The following is a 15,215-nucleotide window of genomic DNA, read 5'->3' on the forward strand; positions in this document are numbered from 1 at the left end:
CCAATACTGACTGTTTCCAATGGCGAGTGTAAATCTAACTAATTAACTTCTTAATTAATGAGCTAGCAAATTCTGAAAGTTTGCAAACAAACACCCCAAGCTGTAAGAAACAGTCGTGAAAACGACAACAGCCATCTCGTTACGGCATTGTCCAAATGGAATTTATGCAGATTACTGTAGATACTTCGTACAAAATTACTAAATACTTTTACTAAAATATACAAAGCATTTTATACTTTTACTCCTCACTTGTATTATACTCTGTATCTTTAGGTACTTACGTAAATAAAAGTAAACAAATAATTTGTAAATTTTCGGGTAGTTATAACATTTATTGACTAACCAACCATATACAAAACCACCCGGATCTGTCACTGAACGACCTGACTTTAACCTACATTATTTGATCAATGATCCTGTAATGCGTTCATCTACCCTCAACTTCAAGTGGCGGTCAACCCGTTAATGGTCGGATCGAAAAGCAGTAAACTGGCGGCCCACCACTCACGGGTCGATGCGAAAACCAGTAAACTGTCGGCCACCAGTGAATGGTTAATGAGGTGTTGCCGTATTTAGAGGTGAAATTGAATGCATTTAAGTATAGTTACGCTCTTCTAGCGCCCAAAATTAGGTAGCGTGTTAGACAAGGATAGCATACCATAAGAAATACAAATACACTTGGTATAAAATTTGTTGGTGAGGACCATTCATTCGGGAATGACCGCCTAGTCCGAGTTCAGTCTTGGTTTTTGAGAGGTTGTTTTGTAAAATAAATTGTATGTTAGGTCCCTTTTAATGGTATAACTTAAAAAATAAAACTCTTAATTTGATAATTAAATAGCAATCACTTCCAATCATCAATTTGTTTTATGGTGGTATTCATTTTTAACAAGGAAACTGGAAAACTGTCACTCTTCCGGAGTTTGATTAGGTCTGGCCAAATGTATAAACAATATAATAATTTAATTGCTATATTCAAATAGCGTATTTAACGCTGATTATAACGATATGTGATTTAATATACTTTCAAACATAGAAAAGCTTAAATCGACGATTTTGTAAAATTCTCTTAATCTGCTCTGACCACCCAGCGGGGCCCCGCCACGTGACTGCTTTTGCGCAAATCCGCGGCGCCACTTGACTACTTTTCGCGCTTTCGCTGGCGCCACTTGAAGGGTTAAGAAGCTATTTGAGGGTAGATATTGATTACTCTTTTTTAAATACCTAAAGACAATTTTGCTTTCTGCTTTGCTTAGCATGGTAATTTTTTATAGGTTAAATTGTTATTGTTACTTGTCCTCAAATAGCATATCTTGCCGTAAGTCGCACGTCTTCATATATTTGGTATACTACATATCTATATCAAGTGCGTTTTCACAAATGGACGTCGTATACCTACTTATTTTTTACATTACTTATTTTAACCTTGTTTCAAGTAGTTACCATTTTTTAATACCTTACTCAAGTTATGACCTTAGATTCGATTCGATTATATATTTACAACTAGATAAATAACGTTTTAGTTTCCATTTAAATTGATAATTATTGAAAGTCAAGCCTCGCCTTCGATATATTCCTATGTTAAACAGAATACTGAAACCCACCGCAAAAATTTCTCAGGCGCCGCAAAATCTCTTCGAATAAATTTCGTGGTCGTCCAATCAAGTGTGGCTTACAGCTGCGAGTTGAATGCAGCGACCGAACCTGAGTACTGACTTTTGCATTTCACGCATGACTACCCACAAATCTCTCTCAGTTATCACATTCGAATGATTCGACACTTTGCATTTTAACACAAGATTTTATTGTGACGAGAATATCCAACAAGCTCTCAAGTCATAATACCATGTGCAGTCATGTATCTATAACGTTTGACAATCACGATTGAGTCTCGTGGGCGTTTAGGAAATTTATAAGCAAGTAATTACTTGCTTAAGATTTGGTTATTCTCAGACAGTATTATATACGATCACGGGTTTACGAAAGGGAAACCTTAATCAACTAATTACGAGGCCTATTCATTATTCAAACGTCAATAATAAATATAGTTGAAATTACCACGAAATTACTCACATTGAATATATATTGACAGTTTTAGGGTTGGTATAGGCTTCCAGATACGGAACACTAAAGACTCGTACATGGTATATGTTATAGCCATATCGCGAATCGAGGCAGTTATAGGTACCGATTGTTAGGAGTTTTATTGAATCTAACGTCTATATTGAGCTTAATGAAACAATAATGTTAATGAATATTCAGATCACGGACTACCACGGCCTTAGTCTAAATGTTACACTAATTAGTTAACTAGAATTAATATGACCAGTTTATTACTATTAGTACGGTCAAATGGCCAAAATTAGGTCCTTGCTAGAGATTAACGTTGGCCTAAAACCTCTTTGCATGCCAGGCCTAATTAGTTTAAGGACGTTTTCCCCGACTTACGTGTCGCAAACGAGATAATTAGAGCTTTGCATCGTCGCATAATATCCTCGCTAAGATGAGGCCAAAATGTACGAACTTAATATAAAACTTTAGTCGTATTTTTAAGCCATATTAGCCTTATTAGGTCATTCGACTTTTTTGTCGCCTATTGCATCCAATAACAGATTAATACTCAAATTAGAATCACTAATGTTACATTAATCTCAGATTTAAAATTAGATTGTTGTTACAAAAATTAAGTATTTATTTATTTTTAAAAGGATGTGGAAAGTTTCGTTACATTGACAATAGACACGGTCAATATTGTTAAAAAAAACTATCCCGTGAAATAGTGTAATAAATTTGTAACAAATAAGTAAAGTCGATTAACAGAGTAAGTGATATTTTGTGGCGCTAAATACCATTATATGAATAAAAAACCTATCTGCAAAAAAGAAAGTGTAGTGATAAACTGACAAACATTGTGAAGTTTGGTGCTGAGCTAATTATTCGTTTAAATGGGTAAGTTCCCAAGTTTAATTTGGGTAACAAATTGAGCTGATCGGGAATGAAGTTTAGACACCTCTGACCGCGGTTGAGGTCGCGGGACTGCAACTTCGAGGCCGCCTGGGGAACTCTCGCCAGCAATATTTTTTTGTAATCAAGAGACATTAGATACGGAATGTAGTGACATCACTACACCTTATAAAACAAAGTCCCCCGCCGCGTCTGTCTGTGTGTTTGTGTTTGTTCGCGATAAACTCAAAAACTACTGAACGGATTTTCATGCGGTTTTCACCTATCAATAGAGTGATTCTTGAAAAAGGTTTACGTGTATAATTTGTTAACCCGTGCGAAGCCTCCGGGTCGCTAGTAACATATTATTTAAACTTACCATACCTACAATGAAATACAATTTCTATTTATTATATACAGTGAAACCTGGATAAGTGAGACTTCAAGGGACGAGCAAATTTATCTCACTTAAAGAGGTATTCCACTTACCCAGGCTCTCAGTTAGCCAGGTACAAATAAAATTCTGTCTCATTTACAGAGGGTCCCATTAATGGAGGGTGAGAATAGAGGATATTTCAGTTATAGAGGTGATTAATAAGGTATTTTGTAAACATTATGTATTATCTTTAAAAATAATAAGGTAAAATAATCCGTGTCCCTAAATATTTTTTTAATATGTTTAAATTTTTATTCCAATTTATTTTGAATGATTCTACAAAGGATAGATTTTTGTTCAATACTATTTGATACGGACTTTATTGCGTCTTAAAACTTAATTAAATGAAAATTATTTATTGTTTATTCGTGTTACTTATCAATATTTTAGCTTTCGTTTCGATAGTTTTAACTACTTAAACTAACTAAATGAAACTTGAAGTCGTTTAGACACAATTAAGTAAAATGCGGAATTTGTACTAGATAGACTAAGAGTTAGTAAGAATACGGAAATTTATCAATAAAATCCAAGTTAGAGAGGTTATAGATTGACGTTATCTCAGATACAGAGATCAATTCCTATAAAATTAAAAAAAAATAACAATTTAGAAAATGTAGTCTTATAAATATTGTCTCAGTAAAAGAGGTAAAATACACTCTTTATCTCAATTATAGAGGTAAATGTGCCTATAAAATCACAAAAACTAATCCCAGTTATAGAGGTTCGTTTTATTTCACTAATAGAGGTAATTCAGTGCTAAAGTGTCGGGACCGCGCCATGAGTCCCAGCTATAGAGGTTTCCCACTTATCCAGGTCCCACTTAACCAAGTTTCACTGTATTTAATACACAATACAATGTGTGCAACAAAGAGTACTGTATTGTATTGTACATTTTGTACAAGATGATACGTGGCGATCAGTCAGGCAGTCAACCGATCGTCAAGTAGAAGTAATAATAAAAGTAAGTAGGTAGTAATAGTAACGACGGATCAAACAGTCCGTTAAACCATTTAAATGAGTATAACAAAGCAAAATGGTACATTTAAATGGCTAAATAACTCCTTTCTTTACGACTGAAAAATAATCTTTGTGTGATGGTTGCTTTTGCTTAACTTCATTAATATCTTAAAGCCGCCGTTCTACAAAATCCATTTCAGATTATCATATAAAATACTAATTTCATGCAGGCATTAAATATTGAAAGTATTATTACATTAGTGATAACTGTCAACGTGTTAACCACTGATGCTTTACCATTTTTAATGCTTTTTATTGAATTTATGTGTGTTTTAGTGTAGTGTTCAAGTCTTATTTTGCAAATTAGGTATGTATGTATGAGTCATTATGATACTCGAAATAAATTAATTTTAATTTAATTTTTTAATTAAGAGTGTTACTCGGCTTTGGTTCTCGGAAAGATGATTAATAGGTACTTCTTATGGACTGCCGCTCGGTTTCTTTAATCCTTCCTAATGAAAATGCGATTGATCGAACTTTTAAGAGCATTAACGTTGTCAACGCTTTAAACTTTAAAATATAAATTTTCCTTATCTGACTCTCCATTTGTCTTGCGTATTCGAGCAATAGAGGAGCAGATAACTCTGTCACGTTTCTTAACAACACACACATATAAACTTAATTTTAATTGAAAATCACCAGAAGAAATTTTGCTGTATAATCCGCACGCATCTCATCAATTTGGGTTATAATACTGTATTCAGAGATAAAACCGTGATTAACTAACAACAAAGCGTTACCAACAACAGAACAGTGCGCTAGTGAGCGGTAATCAGTTAATGCATGAAATTAAGCCCTTAATACAGTCTTCCAAATACACCAATTAACAATTTACCTTTAATCAATTAGAGCGTTGTAATTTATAATTCAGTATCCTCAACGTCACAGGCAGACTTCAGAAATATACTTTTAGTTTTATAGAATTTAAAAAAAAAGTTTCAATCCGCGTGGGCCCAGCGTGGGGACTATAGCCCAAGCCCTCTCGAGCATAAGAGGAGACCTGTGCCCAGCAGTGGGACGTATATAAGCTGAATTATTATTATTACCAATTAAAAAAAGTTAAATTTAATTTAGTTCCATAGTTTAGGGTTGGTTTATAAACATGTTTTATTTGTTTTTCTTATGAAATTTTTACCATTAAATACTATAATAGTGTCCCAGTTCTTGCAATATTATGAATAGAAGGTACCAGCCAGAATAGATTTTAATTGTTTATCAAGTTTATTAGCAAGCTTATTTATTAATAAAATGTATCCATCAAGAGTAAACAAGTTTCCTCGCCATTAATCTCACAAAGCTAAGTATCTTCAATATCCTTTAAAATCCTCTTATTGTTCATTATTCCTTTTCATTGTGTTCTTAGAATCTTAGTTCTACAAAATTAACTGGTATATGTAATAATTATCTGCTAATGCCTGGATTGCTTTGTTTCTTGGAGTACATAGTTTTTTCCTTTCATTTATCAGTTTCTTAGAATGATATTTTTTCAAACAACGTAATTTTTTAATAAAGGTTAACACTCGTCTTAGATTATTACGTTAATTTTATGACAATATATAAAATATACCTATAAACTCAACTGGGTACCTAAGTATATATTCCAATTTGAATTTAAATTTGTCCACATTTTTGTATACGTAGATTTGCTAGCATCCGTGTCACCTAAAAATATTTAATAAAATAGGCCTGTTGCAAGTAACAAAGAATCATGGAAATAATGGTTTCAAAAAAACATATATGTTAATATGATTCTAAAAAATGGCCCAATCTCAGTATAAACTGAAGGATTATTAAGATATTCGATAAAATAAAAGTGCAAAATTCTCCAATCGGCCATTATTACTGAAACGCCAATCAGAAGCGTTCTAAACAGTGACGTCATTAATCCATAACATATTTCTTAGAGCAACATAGACAACCTCATTGACCGAAATTCAAACGTCCTCACCAAAGAGTTCGAAAGGTGCAAAAAATATATTATTTCGCCACTAAACATTTATTACGTCCAAAAAATATTATTAAATGCTAAATAATACGATATTTCAACAACAAACTTTTTTAATTATTTGGCTGAATGGAACTATCATTGCCATGTCGGCTGTCGTAACTAGAAAAAATGAAAAATTAAAAAGTAAAACCGGCGTTCGGTGATTTTCACACAAAATTTACATGTATCTAAATAATTCATCTTAAACTGCAACCGTGTGAGAGTTTTTGTGTAAAATGAGTTATTGTGATAAATTTTTGTAATGTATTTATCACCCCTAATCGTAATATATGGTGCTGAATTAACAATATCATTCGGATTCAAGGGAAATTTGTAACTTTAAGTATGTAAACAATGTTTACCACCCTACCACCAACTAAATGATGACGTCACAAATGGCATGCGAGGCGTTTTCGCGCGAAGTTTAAACTAGCTATAATAAAATGCATTTATTTATGTTAAATCTTATGAGTATAGCTGAAATATTGTGTTTTTCGAAACCAATACAAGTGTACCGACAATAATAAAAGGGATTTCAAAATTTGTCATCAGGCCTATTGTACCTACCTACAAATTGAGTCACTCAAACACCATTGTTGATCCAGACCCCTTACTTAGCAGACAGATTGCGTGTTCCATCACTGCCTCGACGCCGACGTGACGTGAAATGACGTGAAAACATATTATGAAAACTTGGCGGCGCGCTAAGCATCAGGCGCTTTTAACTTATACCTACCTAAGACAATGTCATTCATAACATCTCCTAAGTGTTCTTAACTTTGCTAAAGTGTGCATAGCCTCTGTATGTTACATATTGAACAACTCTGGCTTTTTGGTCATTGGGATTTAGCTGCCACCGCAAGCTTTATAATTTGATCAGTCTGCCAATATTTGGATATTAAAAAGACATTGAATTAAACATTTAGGCTTGTCCGAAATAAGATCAGGAGCCCAACAAAGTATGATATCTTTATTAACTAATACCCTATTTATGGGTCTCTATAAATAGAGACCCATCTTCGGGACGCGGGACATAGCTGCGACCAATAACTGCAAAAGGTTTCTCGTATAGGGACCTACCTACGTATTTAAGACGCTTTAGTTTCGATTTAAGTAAAAGAGAAACTTAATGACAGAAGGCATTTTCCGCCTGTCATGTCTCAAGCCATGACAGGCAGAAAATAAATTAAAGTTCGGGAAATGTTTACAACACTGTGAGAAATTTAATCCGCGACCTCATCCTCCTAGAACTTTCAACCCCATTTTCACCATTAACGATTTACGCTCTGATCTGTCAGAATCTAAGAAACGGATAGATATTACCATATAAATCCATATTTATATCAAAGTTACACGTAAATAATAAAATAGAATATATAAATATATTATATACACCTTACACCTACGTTCCGTTAAAATTAATAAACTTAACAAAAGCCCAGTTCCCATGCATGTCAAGCCACAGAATGCCTTCGGGACGCAGTAACGCTGGAATGTTCCGTGGAATGAGATGGAAATACAATTTGCTCCCTACAATGCATAACTGCGATCGACAGCTCTTGATGTTATGTAGGTACTAAGTAATTCTTTATTTTTCGTATTGAGACTGTTTTACGAATTTAGTAGGTAAATAAGATTCTACTTGAAACTAAATTGCATCGTGTCTTATCGAGTTATCGTGTCGTAATTTAATTTTAGGCTCTGGAAAAATTACATATTTTAGACTATACTTATGAATGAGTGTTAACACTGCATTAAAACATATAAAAATAGTGCAAGAATGTGTAATGTTATCTATTTATTTGCAAATCCTACCTACCTGAGACAACGCTGTGGGTTCTTTATAGACCTATCAGAAGTGCAGCTCGCTATCAACATTCCAAGTAAACGAGCCAACAAGGCATCAGACTCCAAAGGGTGTAAAATACTAACGGACTATTATAATTATAGTCCGGTCATGTAGATTGCAACATAATTTAACTTATCCCGACGACTGAAAGCAAAATCTAAATTAGAACGAATTTCAGCAAAATATGAATATGTCACATTTTATTGCTTCAAAGTAGACAACAATTACTCTAGTTTCCACAACGACGGTCTAGGTCATCACTCGCAACGCTAACCGCGATTTTCCATCATAAAGGGACAATAACGCAGCGCCTAGCGTTAACTAGCTTATCCTCACCGATCGAGTAAACGTCGACTCGATTCTCGCGTTGCAAAATTTCATTCTTAATGCAATATGTGCCAACGCTTTAAAGCTCAGATTAAACCCGCTAATGTCTGAATTAAAAAGAGCTTTAAAAATGTTTTCATTTTGAGCCTTTTAATCTTACGCTTTTCAGTTATTCACGGTTCGTACCTACGTTTGAAAATGATATGGATTTACGTGAAGCTATGGTACAAAAATAAAAATACGAAAACTGTGATTACAGAAATTTTAATTTATATTTACTGACGTAGAAGATGAGCTTTAACTAATCCTCGTATTGAAGTGAATTTTGAAAAGCTTTTTGGTTTTAATTAAAATATTCTCGAGATGTACCTAAACGTGGCACCATTTTAAGTATCAGTTTATGAAAAATTATAAAACAATTTCTGACCAAAAGTGTCGATATGCAAACACAGGTTTTTACCAAAATATTGTTAAATTGCTTCAATTTCTTTATGTTAGTGACGGCAGGAAATCTTCATAAAAATATTGGACATGTAGTGCTTAGAGCTAGCTCTCTAGTACATATAGACAAATAGATCAAAGTGGTAAAATATCGTCCTTAATATTTTCGAATTTCGAAGCATCAATAGTACATTGTAGGAGAGGACGGAAAACCGCTAAAAGATGGACGAGTCGTTTGAGGGCCGACACGTTAGTGGAGGCCCTCAAATAATACTAGTCCATCTTTAGCGTTTCCGGCCGAGGCATTACATAGTGCTTTTCACGACTGCTGCGAGGAAATAAGAAAACATTTGCATAACTATAAGTACTAGCCCGCGATTTCTCTGGTAGCAAATTACTAGCCACTGCCTGTGCTGTCTCTTGAATTTCGGTAGGCGTCAGCGTAAGAATATCATTTTCTTCACTAGAAGAACTCATTTTTATAGCGAGCGTAGATACGTGTTTCTTGTATTTTTTAGTCAAACACAATTTACACTATCCAATTCAGTAAGTATTTTCAGATCCCGCCTTTTTTACTTTTTTTTTATCACTTTTAAGAGGCGTTTTTCTGTTATTTCAATGATATAATAATATACAGAGATACCTTCCAAGCGAGCTGTCACTGGGACCACTTTTGTTTAGTGTACGATTAAAAATGTGGCCCACCTTGCTGTAGCCATGTCGATAAAGTCATATCGATAAACTATCGACATTTCTTGCAATTTTAATTTTACTTAAAAGGTTTAACGATACCTAAAATGAACAAAAACGCTTTTATTCTTTATTGTGGTTAGCAGATCACAATTTTATAGTCACGCCCCAGCAGGGAAACAAGGGAAAGTTCAGATATGTCTAGTGGGTAGTGACCCTGCCTATGAAGCCGATGGTCCCGGGTTCGAATCCTGGTAAGGGCATTTATTTGTATGATGATACAGATATTTGTTCCTGAGTCATGGTTGTTTTCTATGTATTTCAGTATTTATATATTATATATATCGTTGTTTGAGTACCCACAACACAAGCTTTCTTGAGCTTACCGTGGGGCTTAGTCAATTTGCGTAAAAAATGTCCTATAATATTTATTTATTATTTATTTATTTATATTTAATTAAAATACATAAATACCTACTAAAATAGGTGTTCCGCAATAATTGAATTATTTTATTATATTATAATATATTCATTATCCATTAGCACTTCAATTATGTTTATGTTTAACGGAGATATTGAAGCTTCAATTAATCGCTATTTCGTTCCGCTGTGTAGCGTTTATCGATATAAAACATGATTAAAATCGACTTTTCACATCCCTAAAAGAGCACACATATACGATTTTACGCACACATACACAACCTGGGTCTACCTAAAAAGGGGACACCTGGATTTGAAGTCCATCTTGTCAACAGTACGGTTGTCCTTTTTTGACAAACGGCATTTTTAAAAGAGCAAGGACAGAGAAATGATACTAATTGCTGCGCCGTCAAAGAGAACAGATAGCTTTGGGTCCTTGTGTTATTTGCTTCAAACCGACTCGAAACTCGAAACTTAGAAGCGTTTTTGCTAAAAAAAACCACAAACAGTTACAAAAGTAAAAAACGCCTTAAGCGTGAACTGAATGGATAATTGTTAAAAAAAAATGAACTGAATGGTTTTGACATTTCTTTTTTTTTAAACAATAAATTGGTCCTATAAATAACCTAATTTTATTTTTGAAGAAAAAAGTTGCGCCAAAAAAGACTTTTTATTGATTTTTATGTTTTTTAATTATACTCATTGCTGTAGTGAACCGTCACCAATGACAGATGATGATAACAATGAAACATTGTAGTAGTGGTGGTTCAGGTGCTACAGCTATTGCCTACTTTCCAGCTTGGTTTTAGACCATCTTTTGCCACATTTCCGAGCAGTGGCGTGAAAATCCAATATTACAAGATGCGATGCAGCGAAGACTCTCTAATTGAGGTTAAGTTGCCTGTGCTGATACCGCACTTTGTGTAGCCATTCAGTGGACCAGAAAGAGGGACGAAATTGGGAAAGCGACCCGATGTTTTCTTTTCCACTTTTTAAACGGCACAATGCTTTATATCTACAAAGTGTTGTTACGTTAAGCTTTCGGAGGTTTTATATATAAAGACTTAATTGTTTAATGTTCTAGCAGAAAATGTATAATTTTTGACAACTGCATTATCATGGTTTGTTTAAATAAGTCTTTGATGCATAGGTAAGGGGTCACGCGTGAAAGCATTTTGCTGGGGATTTATTCTAATTTTCAACTTACTCGTAATTCTATGACATTGACAGATTTTTTAGAAAATCTATTTTCTTTTACTTCTCTTGCTTGATTCAGATGTGGAAGTCTTTGTAAGTACATATAATAAATTTGTCCGAACGGGAAATCATTAACAGTAACAGATAATCTTGATACAAACGATAAGTCAGGGATAAATACGATAAATTCGTTGGTCTCGCTGATGTAATTAGTAATTAATACTAAAGAATTATAATTACTATAATAACTTATAATATTGCGTGAAAAAAGCTATCTACATACATTATGTTGATATATAATTATGTTGCCGCTAGACTACTTAGACAGTAAACTGAGTGCGTAAGAATAAGAATAAGTACATACGAATAACCAAGCATTTTACAATTCCTGTAATACACGGTGTGGCCTGTAACATGAGCAAAGAATTAAAACATAGATTGTACTCCTCAAACGGTGACACTTTTGTTCAACAACTTTTAAAAATTATGAAGTATTTAGACTCCCTATTTTTCATACAAAATAAATATTATCTTCAATGGACGCCATCGCCACGCCATATTATTGTGATTGACGTTGCTTGTCACGCCTTAAACATAACAAAATTCGCAATACATTGCGTCTTAGAATAAACTTTAAAGTGTAATAAAAATCAAACCACAAGTTATTTTTAAAAGTCGCTGAACAAATGTTGGTCAGTATGAAGAGTACAGCCTACAGTTTAATTTTTTGCTCATGTTACAGGCCACACCCGGTATATGTAATCCTGTAGTAATTTAATTCAATATTTTATGTAATATACGTGCTTAGGGTTTGCACGACGGATCCGAAATGTATGAGCAGATCCGCGGATCCGGATCCAGATCCGGATAATTTCATACATTTCGGATCCGGATTGCAAACCCTATACGTGCTAAAGCAGAACCAAGTAAATTTATTCACAATACTTATTTTATATATTTTTTATTTATATAAATCCTGTAGTAATAGTTTCTGTAATTTTGTTTGCGTGGACATGAAATGCTTAACGAGTGGCCTGTCGGGTAACCCACGCCATCAATCATTTAGTTAAGTCAGACATGCACGTGGAAATAGTTCAGTAGAAAAATACAAACAGTGCATAATGCAAAGACTTCAAGAACATTAAGTGGAAACAGAGTGACCAATAATAGTGCCAAGAAAATCGTGAAGTGACGTTGCAACATTTCTACAAAGTAGCAACCAGGGACGTGTTTAATTTAAAAGCCGAAACCACTGTAATGTTTTGTAGCGGGGTTTCAAAGTGTCACCCCAGGGAGCGCCCGGGCTCTGCCACCATGCAATCCCAAAAAGCCAAATTCAACTATGAAACCGTTAAAGACATACTCTTTTACTCGTAAGTAACTATTGTAGCTTATTTGGTTGATAATTTATTATTAGTTTTAATCTGAAATGAAATTTGTTCCGCGCTTCGCAAAAGTAATTGAAATGTGAAATGTATAATATTATTTTTTATACTGTAGCGTTTTGCGGCATTCAAATCAACTGCAAAACTGTAAAATGCATGCAATTTGGTAAATTGATCAGTGTCGGATTCACAATGAAATATGTTTTGGCTAAAATATATATATATATTTTATATATAATATTATTATATATTTTGTCTTAATCCCATTATTCCATCACACATTTTTTATCTTTATTTTTCTATTATTTTTAGTCTTAAATGAAAGTTGTACTGCACTGCTTTTTCTACAGTAAAGAATATTCTTTAATTATGTTTAAATATAGAAATATCAGATTGATTAATATCTCAAATTAAAAAAATCTACAATATGTTTGAAAGCAAACCTATTGCGAAAATAATGTTACGTACACAAAACTTCAAAATCTATCATGAACTATGGCTTTTCAAATAGCGATACCTTTGTTTTATTGTGCGCTGGACGCTGCATGCTACCGGCAAAAATTAATTTGATCCCGGCCAGAAAAATGCACATATCCTGATATATTTTGTTGAAAAAAACTAAACAATAGGCAGTTATCTACATTGAATACAGATAATTTTTTTTTTTAATAGCCTGTTAATAGTGTCCTACTGCTAGGTAAAGGCCTAAATTAAGACTTTTTATTCTGTTTATTTCAATTCCGACGTTTCGACGCAGGTTACATTGGTCCTGTTCGCCGATAACTGTTGTCCCAGCAAATATCATTTTGCAAGATATTTGTGTAACTACTAATTTACTTATGATACAAATAGAACGAAATTGAATTGTACGAAATTGAAATATCGACTCAGTCTATTTAAAGGTTCATGAGAAAATTTACTGAATATCCTACCGCATCCAACGCTCCTATTGAGATACCCAGCGGGATATTTATTATGTCGTATTTAATATATCTGCTCAGAAGCTTTCATTTAAAAGAGGCTTATTCCTTAAATTGGAAATAATTAAGTAAATCTAATATGTTTCTTTCCAATAATAAATGTTTACCTATCTTTGTATGCATAATTCAAATTTATTATTGTATTTAAGAGTTGGGCAAAAATTAACTTGAATAAGAATAAGAATAAAAACAGAAATTTTATTCTTATTCAAATCGATTTGAATTAGAATAATTCTTACACTAGTTATTTTAGAATAAAATTAAGGTGAATAAATCATGCGACTTTTATTTTAAATGCGGAATAAAAAACAGAATAATTATTCTAGAAGTGGGACTATTCTAACTAAGGTTTTATTCAATTAAAATGTTATTTAGAATTAAGTTAATTTTTGTAGTACAATTGGTTATATTTTGTAAGTTGATTTTCAACCTTCTATTTAAAAGTCGGATTGATTTGATATTTGTTACTTTAGTTTAGGTATAGTACACATTTAAGAGTTCCGCTATACTACACTATCTAGTTCTATCATCCGATCAGGGTGCTTAGCCAATATGCCAACCGTTGATGCTCCGTAGAGTTGCGCATAGTCTCTCTCTATCACTCTTACATATTAGTGCGATAGAGAGACAGATAGCGTGTCGTAGCGCAAACGATTGGGTGCCCAGCTAAGATGCCAATTTTTGTTTTTAATATAATAACCAAATCATTAGGTTTAATTTAGCTGCTTTTAGCGCTTTCTGACTCTCACTCTTACATATTAGTGCGATAGTGACAGAAATAGCGTTTTGTTGTCGTGGCGCAAACGTTTGGCATGTTGGCTACACTACCAATGTGCCTAGCCAATATGCAAATTTTAGTTTTTAATTTAATAACCAAATCATTAGGTAAATTAAGCTGTTCTGGGGGCCTAGCCAACATGCCAATCGCTTGCGCTCCGACAACGAAGCGCTTTCTGTCTCTATCACTCTTACATATTAGTGCGATAGAGAGACAGAAATAGCGTTTTGTTGTCGTGGTGCAAACGTTTGGCATGTTGGCTACGCTCCCAAGGTGCCTAGCCAAGATGCCAATTTTTGTTTTTGTTTTAATAACCAAATCATTATGTAAATTTACCTGTTCTGGGGGCCTAGCCAACATGCCAATCGCTTGCGCTCCAACAACGAAGCGCTTTCTGTCTATATCACTCTTACATATTAGTGCTATAGAGAGACAGAGATAGCGTTTCGTTGTCGTAGCGCAATCGATTGGCATGTTGGCTACGCACCCAAGGTGCCTAGCCAAGATGACAATTTTTGTTTTTAATTTAATAACCAAATCATTAGGTAAATTTAGCTGTTCTGGGGTCCTAGCCAAGATGGCAATCGCTTGTGCTCCGACTCCGACAACAAAGCACTTTCTGTCTCTATCACTCCTACATATTAGTGCGATAGAGAGACAGAGATACCGTTTCGTTCTCGTAGCGCAAACGATTGGCATATTGGCTACGTACCCAAGGTGCCTAGCCAAGATGTCAATTTTTACTTTTAATTTAATAACCAAATC

The sequence above is a fragment of the Cydia splendana genome, chromosome 9 (genome assembly GCF_910591565.1).
Source record: "Cydia splendana chromosome 9, ilCydSple1.2, whole genome shotgun sequence".
Lineage (NCBI taxonomy): Eukaryota > Metazoa > Arthropoda > Insecta > Lepidoptera > Tortricidae > Cydia > Cydia splendana.